We start from the raw sequence: 8,687 nt of genomic DNA on the forward strand, positions 1-8,687 counted from the left end.
TTTGTGCATCTACATCATCAATCACATTTACTAGTTTATACCAGCTGAGGACTCATCTCATAAAAAACAACATCTCTGCTCACTGTAAACTTACGAGTAGAAGGGTTATAGCATCTAAACCCTTTTTGCTGCAGAGAGTAACCAATAAAGATGCACTTCTCAGCTTTTGGATCCAACTTGGATCTCAACTCATCTGGCACATGTACATAGGCAATGCAACAAAAAAATTTCAAATGAGAAATATCTGGTTTCCTACCAGTATACCTCTCCTTTGGAGTCATTCCATGTATTGCTGCAGTGGGAGTCCTGTTCATTATGTAGACTGCTGTAGCAACTGCTTCAGCCCAATAAAAATCTGGCAAGTCTTTTTCATTGAGCATGGCACGAGATACCTCTCCAATATGCATGTTTTTCCTTTCTGCAATTCCATTTTGTTGTGGGGTATGACTGCATGAATATTGCTGCTTTATGCCATGCTCCTGCAGGAACCTTGCAAACTCATTTGAGAGGTACTCTCCCCCTCCATCTGACCTTAGGCATTTTATCTGCAGGCCTGTTTCTTTTTTAACCATCGCTTTAAGAGTTTTGAAATGCCCAAAAACTTCACTTTTCTTTTTCATAAAATACACCCAAACTTTTCTGCTATAGTCATCAATAAAACTGATAAAATAATGACAGCCTCCAAGAGATGCAGCTTTAGTTGTCCACACATCAGAGTGGATTAATTCCAATGGCTTCTTACTCTCTTGAACATGTTTAGGAAATGGTTTCCTTGCCTGTTTTCCAAACTGACAGGCTTCACATACCTTATGCATTTCTGCAACCTTGAATTTCAGCAAACCTGTAACAATATTTTGGGCCTGCATTGATTTAAGTCGCTGTATATTAACATGACCAATGCGTTTGTGCCAGATATCAATATCTGCAACTACATCGGTCCCATGTGCAAACATTGCTGCACTCAATTCAGACATGTCTGCATCCAATGTAAACATTCTGCCCTTCTTCTTTCCTTTTGCTATCAAGCGACCTTTATTTTTCATATCCTCAACAAAGCATCCATGAGGATTAAATCTGACCTGCAAGCCCTGCTCAACCATTTTCCCAATGTACAGAAACCACATTCTTGGTGATGTTCGGGACATGAAATACATCGGATAGGTATTTCTTTTTCCCATCCTGCATAGACAAAGAAATTTTTCCAATCTGCATAATAGGATGTGCAGTATCATCACCAGTCGCCACAAATCCTAGTTTTTCCATTTTTCTTGCATCCTCCATCCATTGTGCATGACCTGTCATGTGGTTTGATGCACCTGAGTCAACATACCATACATCATTGCTTTCTTCTGCACTTATCACAGAATTGTTCATGTGCTGCACCATAAACAAGTGCTCATTTCTGTCATCACCCTGTCTACTAAAAGATGCATAATTCCCTTGTTGCCAGTTTTCCATTCATTATGTCATTCTACTTTTTATAGCAGTCTTTAGCCATATGACCCATTTTACCACAGTAGTAGCATTCAACATTACTGTTTGCATTTTGGCCTCTTTGCCATCCACCACGACCTCTTTGGCTCCCCCTGCCTCTAGAGTTACCACGTCCTCCTCCATAGGACTGGTTTTCTTGAGTTTGCTGCATATTCTGATTTCTACCACGGTCTCCATATCGGCCTCCTCTACCTCTGCCTCTACCTCTTCCAACATTTGAGTAGAAGACAGCTTCTTTTAAAGTTCCTCCTGAAGAAGATGCACCACCATTTCTCTGCTCCTCAGAAATTAGAAGAGTAATCAACTCCTCAAAATCAGGAAATCTTTCACGGACGGAAATGGATGTTCGGAACTGTGCATAATCCTTTCCTAGACCATTCAAGGTCACAAAAACTAAATCATCATCTTCCACTGGCGACCCAATGGAGGCAAGTGCATCTGCAATCTTCTTCACCTTCATGTGGTAGTCATTGATGCTCATATTTTCTCTTTACACATTATGCAACTCTTGCTTGAGCTGCATTTTCCTGGCTTGCGTATTTGTGCTATACATTTTTGACAAAGTATCCCATGCCTCCTTTGGCGTACTTGCATCTTGAATATGCACAATCATAGAGTCTGAAATGCTGATAGACAACCAGTACATAACTTTCCTGGCTCTCTCATGCCATGCTTTAAATGTCTGCATTTGCTGTTGATTGGGAACATTAGGAAGAACTGGTTCTTCTTCATTTCCTACAACAAATTCCCAATATCCTTTTCCCATAAGGAAATTCGTCATTCTAAACTTCCATGCTTGGAAGTTGTTCTTGTCAAGCTTTTCAGTGACAATCTGTGAAAGAGAATCAGATGCCATTACAAAACACTGCAAAAAATTCTGTCACTGCAAAAAACACAGCTTCACCCTCACAAGGGAAAATCTGCAAGACTGGCGAAAGTGGTATTTGACCACACAGTCACTTCCTAGTGACGATTTTGCATCAACAGGCAACAGGGATGATTCTGTAACTCCCAATGTCAAAAGCTAGATGTTTTTTAGGAAACCATATAGGAAAACATGTGAGCATTACTTGGGAGGCGCATTGGAGAGAGCTATGTGGGATAACAACAAACATTACAAGCACACTATGACTTGCATTTCTAAGGATGGAGGTTTGGAGACACCTCAATGTCTTCCTAAAGCTCCTCAAGCAACAAATGAAAACCTACATGTATCCAGAAGAGTTCAAATGTTCGATGACAAATCTTGTTCAAGCAATAAAGGAGTCATGGGGAGAAAAAGATATCGCATTTTATTTGGTAAGAGAGAATATTTAATTCAAGATTTTTTGGATAAAATTTCCATTGGCATAAAATGATTGTTACTCTTATGAATTTGCAGCATATCCTTCATATCCATGGACCTTAGTTTGTGGAGGAGCAAGGCCCCCTAGCAACTTATAGTAGCCAAGGCATGGAAAAATCACACTATCAAGCACGTACAAGTTTTTTTTGAAGCACAAGACATGGAGGACGAGTTACAAAAAGCAGTGCTCTTGAGGAGCTATTCAATTGGTTTTTTTGATGACAGCTTCAAAGAATGAATGCTTCACTCGAGAATTCATAGTATTTTTTAAGAAAGAAAAGTAGAAAGCTAGCTCTCACAAGCCTTTACATCATCCTCCTTCTCCAGGATATTTCCTTTATAATGCAAAAATTTTCTTCTCTTGTAGCCAACTATTGATTTTATATTAGTTCAATTTGCTACCAATGCATAAGATGAGAGGGCTAGAAAGTATCATGCTCTAGAAGCAAAGAAACCATGACCATAACCAAAAATCCTAATTGCCGCAGTCTTCTCCAAAAACATCACCTTGTGTGGATTGTATTGTAACCTAGAGAAACCAAGTAGCCTTGTAAGTGCCTTGATACATAGTATAGGCCATGTTGCTTCCTCTGAGAAGATGCTATGAAATACCAAGAAAACATACAGATCAATCCTTGCTAAGTAATGGCCAAGTGCAACATCTTTCAGTGAACTAATACCAACTCTTGTCCCTTTACCCCGTCCCAAGAAGTTATCGAAATCTTGAATCTCCAACTTTAAAAAAAGATAAATGTCAAATGAATGTTGAAATTAAACATATTAATGCATATCTTACAGAATTCGAGATAATAGTACTAATTGATTTTCATAATTCTCTAGCTTAGTTGGATTCCATATGTTAATTGATGATTGTGCCTCATTGGTATCTTTCAATTCTTTAACATATTGTGACTCTTCTCTTCCAAAATTGGGAATTCCAAGTCAGTCTTAAAGGCCGTGGAACTCCTCTTTAGTAATCCCATACTCTTTCTCAGCATTCTTTGCCTTACAAAAACAAAGAGAAACGGCATCCCTTGCTTCAATAAACTTGTCGTCCGTAATTTTAGTGTCAAGTTTAAGTAACTCTTCTTTCAATTTATTTTCGACATCAACAATGCCATTTGCAGAATCAGAAGCCTCTACAATGATTGCTAAAAAATAATCCTCCCTAAGGTTGAAGAGCCTTTGAATGTCTGCTAGTAGTATGTAATCCTTGTCCTTGGTTGATAGGGAAAGTTGAAAGTGAAGCAATAATATAAAAATAAGAGTCACATACAAGATCTGCATTTGCATGGTTTTCTTCAATAATGGTCTCAGCTTTGAATTGGGCAACATCTAGTTTGCCAACAACATATGCTTCTTGCTGAGGGTCCAAACATTCCTTTGCATCCTTATCATTTGCTACCTTGTCCAAAAGGCAGAAGCTAGAACATTTTGGACCCTCTAATTGTTGTTCATCAAATTTAATAGGATATTTAACAAGAGTATGCACAATGAATGCAGCTGTTTCTTTTGACATTAGCCTGCATTTCCTAGAATGAGTAGAACAAAACAAATATGAGGTACAAAACCTGTCAAGAGAATGAGATGTACACTTTCTTGAAAACAATGCCTTCTTTAAAGGTGAGCTTCCAATAGGTATGTGAAAATATTCCTTTGCATCCTTTTCAACTACCGAAAATGCAAGACTTTCAAACTTTGAAAACTCCTCCAAGAAAAACTTCTTGCATGAGTTCAATACATGGTCAATATCCCAATCAGGGTTGAAAATATCCTTTGCAGTTCTGTAATAAGATAACTCCATGCCATTCTGAAGAAGAAAGTCTAGGAGCCTTTCTGATGGAGAAACCTCTGTGATCTGAGACAATCTAGAAACCCTCAATGGTGACTTGCCTTTGACTAGAGACTTCTTAGGAATTCCCACACTTACTACTAAACAAGGGAGGAAACTGTGGAAATTTCATGGGAGAAGGCAATACAACTAGAAGCCCTTGTCGACCCTAATGACAATCTTCTTCTTTTCTTATTAGGGGTGACCTACTCTTGGGAGCCTGCAACATCCTTAGGTTTAGACATGAGTAAAAGCACGATATGATGTGAAAGATTGCATCCAACCTCATAAACAATGCCTCCTCACTTCATATCAAGGGGTGCACGAAATGACGCAAATTGACATATGAAAACTAAAAGTGGACCTCAACTCTAGCTAGGCTTGATAATTTACCCAAAAAATCATAAATGTATAATTACTTATTTATAGAGATCCACAAATATTTTCCACGTGGAAAGCCACATAGACAACCACGTGGACGGCCCACGCAAACCCTAGCCAATAAAACAATGACACATGTCACTTATCTTGCAGGTATAAAAGATCGATGCCACCTTACGTGGCTCACTTTTCAAATCCACGAGCACGAATACACATCAACGTCAAGTTCAACAATTGTCGCATTGTCCTGTATTGGTCATCCGCAAATATGATGCAAGTAGGTGATTTTTGAACCTACGCTTCACTACATTCGCGCCGTATCGGTCATCCAAAAATACGGCACGAGTAGGTTAATTTTGAATCTCAGTCTCACTTCTTTCATGCCATATAATCCATTTGCAAATATGGCACAAGTAGGTTAATTTGGAACATCTGCTTCACTCCTTTTATGCCATATTGATCATCTGCAAATACAGCGTGAGTATATTAATATTGAACCTACACTTCACTCCTTTTGCACCGTATCGGTCATCTACAAATACAATGCGAGTAGCTTGATTTTGAACTTGCACTTCACTCATTTTGCGTTCTATCAGTCATATGCAAATATGACACGAGTAGCTTGATTTATAACCTGCACTTCACTCCTTTCGCATCGTATTGATCATCTGCAAATACGGCATAAGTAGCATGATTTGAACCTGTGTTTTACTCCTTTTGCACCATATTTGTTGTTTTTGTTTGGGGTTTAAGGTTTCTTATTTATGGTTTCAAAATGTTCTAACTTGTCTCATTTTCCAGCAGGTAATGGCTAAGACAATGCAGACTGCAAGGAAGGTGTATATAGACAGCAAAGATAGTGAGGAAGAGACAAGGCCATTAGTGGTTCCTCAATCTTGCCCTCTTGAGATCCCTCCTATCCCTAGTTATCCTCAGTCTCCTGGCATGCAATCTAAGCAATCTAGTGTAGAGACAATGTCTTTCCCTGCCCATAGTAAGCTTCATCATGTACAGTACTCCCCTACAACAGCCAAGTGTCCAACCTCCCTTAGAGCCCCTATTCAACAAACATAGCAACTTGGGCCCTCTTATACCCATGGAGAAGACGACTCTTCCAAGTCCAAGAGAAAGAGAAAGTCTAGATTTTATTATGTTTAGAAATGTTTTAGTGAGATAAGGAAGGCACACAAAGCTACACAACATGTGATTCCAAAGACATAATTTATTAGAGTTGTCAAAGATATTTCTTATAGATTATCAAGGGTGTCCACTGAAGTTGGCATTTAAAAAAAAGGCATATTGTAGCCATTCTTTGCCTTTAGGAGACTGCTGAAGACTTTGTTATTGATTTTATGAATGATGCTTACATTGCTGCTACCCATGCTCATAGAGTGACTTTGATGAACAAAGACTTTAGTATGGTCAATAGAATTAGGTATAGGTTTGGCAAGGTACTGAGGCCCTTGCCCACTATTAATAAAACAACATTTGAGATCCTTAACGTTCCTCCAAAATTGTCTAGGAGAGAAAAACGACTAGTGATAGAGGAGGTGACACATTTATACCCTACAAAGACTGCCCCCCAACAAGTTTTTGTCCAACAAGAATGACCACAAGAGATTATAGAGTCAGAGGATGAAGTTTGCAAGAGGAAAATTGATGTCCTTAGTCTTGTCAATCTGAAGAGAATGGGGGAGGTATACGAGCAAGGTATACGGGAAAATGGTTCTGAATATCTCTTACACTTCTTTAGAAGAAGACTATCTTAGTATTTCCCCTGAGAACAAATCCATGCTTGTTAAGAAAGATATTCAATTGTCAGATTCTATAGTCTTTTGTTGCATAAGGTAAGGATTTTTAACTCAATTTTTTTAAAAATGGAACGATAGTGTTATTCATTGCAATCGACATTCCCTTGTTTTTGCTATTGGTTTTAGGGTGTTCATTGCTTTTCTCAACTAACAAATCTCTAAAACTATATTTATTGTTGATCCACTATTATCAATGGAATTTTTTTCAAGATCTTTTTCAAACATAGAATTATTTTTCAAAATGTTTGATCCAATCACAAATTAATGTTGAAAAGTATGCAATTTTGCAAAGGGCTTAATGTATACTTCTTTATAGTAAGCATTTTTTACTAACATTTTACCTTGCAAAGGATGTTGGAGCTTAATATATATTGATATTCTCACTAGAGAAATTATCATTATGAACTCTCTTAGTGGTATCCACGGTCAAGCAAAAATGTGCATTGAATACAATAATCCTCACTTTTTGGTTTATTATTTATTTCATTTGATTGTCTTTTTTTAGTAACATGTTTCCATTTACAGCGCTGGTAGGTTGGTGGTTATCTTTTTTGACACTACATATGAGGATATTGCTGATCCTCAAAAACCATATAGCTTTCTCTTACAAGAAGTGCCCTTGCAAAATGATGCGCATTCTTGTGGATGGAGAGTGATTTCAAATGTTTTTAGGACAATAGATTCAAAGATTCTCAATATAGATGGTTTTAATGTAAGTATCTTTCACATTCTTTTTTGAGCAATATGTCTTTCAGTTTTCACAACAACTGCTGCATTATCATCAAATTTTATAATCATTCCATTTCTTTGTTTTAACTCCCTACAAGTATGAACTATCATTGCCCTAACAACTTCTGACTTTTTAAGATACATGTTGGGTACAGTTTTCAACTTATTACAATTTTCCTTGCAGTGCCAAGATTACCCCGATTCATACACATGGTGGATAAGAGAGAGAGAGATGTATTGAGTTAATTTTGGACAGGGCAATCACGCTAGTAAACCCTGACTCTCCTTCACTTAAATCCTTAACTAAGAGTAAAAGTAAGGCAAAAGGTAAGTCATCTGGAAAGACAAGTAAGGTAAGCTCCAAAAAGACAGAAATGCCAACACTTTCTTATCCATCTCCTCATTAACCCCCCGAAGAGAAGAGGTCCCCTATCCAAGTCAAATTCTTCAACCAACCAAAGAAAAATGTCATTATTAGGAGATTAGATATCTTTTCAGAAAGTGATGAAGAAGTTACAAAGCTAAAAGAAGACAAATAGATGCAAATGAAGCAAGATTCTTGCATATTTACACTTTACTTTTGTAACTCTTCATTCAATGAAAAGCTTTTTGTCAAATGTAAATGTCATCAATGTTTTCATATTTATGGCTCGAAAATTACAATTGTGGGGGACAAGCAACTCATAGAAGAGAAAGAGCATTAAGCTCTTTTCTGAACTATTTTACCATTTACTTTGAACTTATATTCTAGGGATGTACAGTCTAGCATCTCCAAGGTATCCCTTACATCTTTAAGATTCAAATTGGAAGTGATATTTATCTCCTTTTCTATAACTTGCACCTTAAGTTTGAAGGGTGTGTAATCTATATCAGAATCCAAGGGAATCCAGATGCCTAATTTAGGTTTGTATCTCCTATAATCAAAGCCCAAAGCAAGAGTTTGTTGTGCTATATTATAACACAGAGACAAGGATTGGGGGCATACAATACACCTCATGGTGTCGCCCTTATGGTCAACCTCTCTAGATTTCCAAAGCTTTCCTATAATGTTATCTAGTTCTGCTTCTGCAAAATTTCTACTTAGCCAAGATACTTT

Source organism: Lygodium microphyllum, chromosome 16, assembly GCF_053477565.2.
Source record: "Lygodium microphyllum isolate KBCC chromosome 16, Lygodium_microphyllum_v1.1.10, whole genome shotgun sequence".
NCBI lineage: Eukaryota > Viridiplantae > Streptophyta > Polypodiopsida > Schizaeales > Lygodiaceae > Lygodium > Lygodium microphyllum.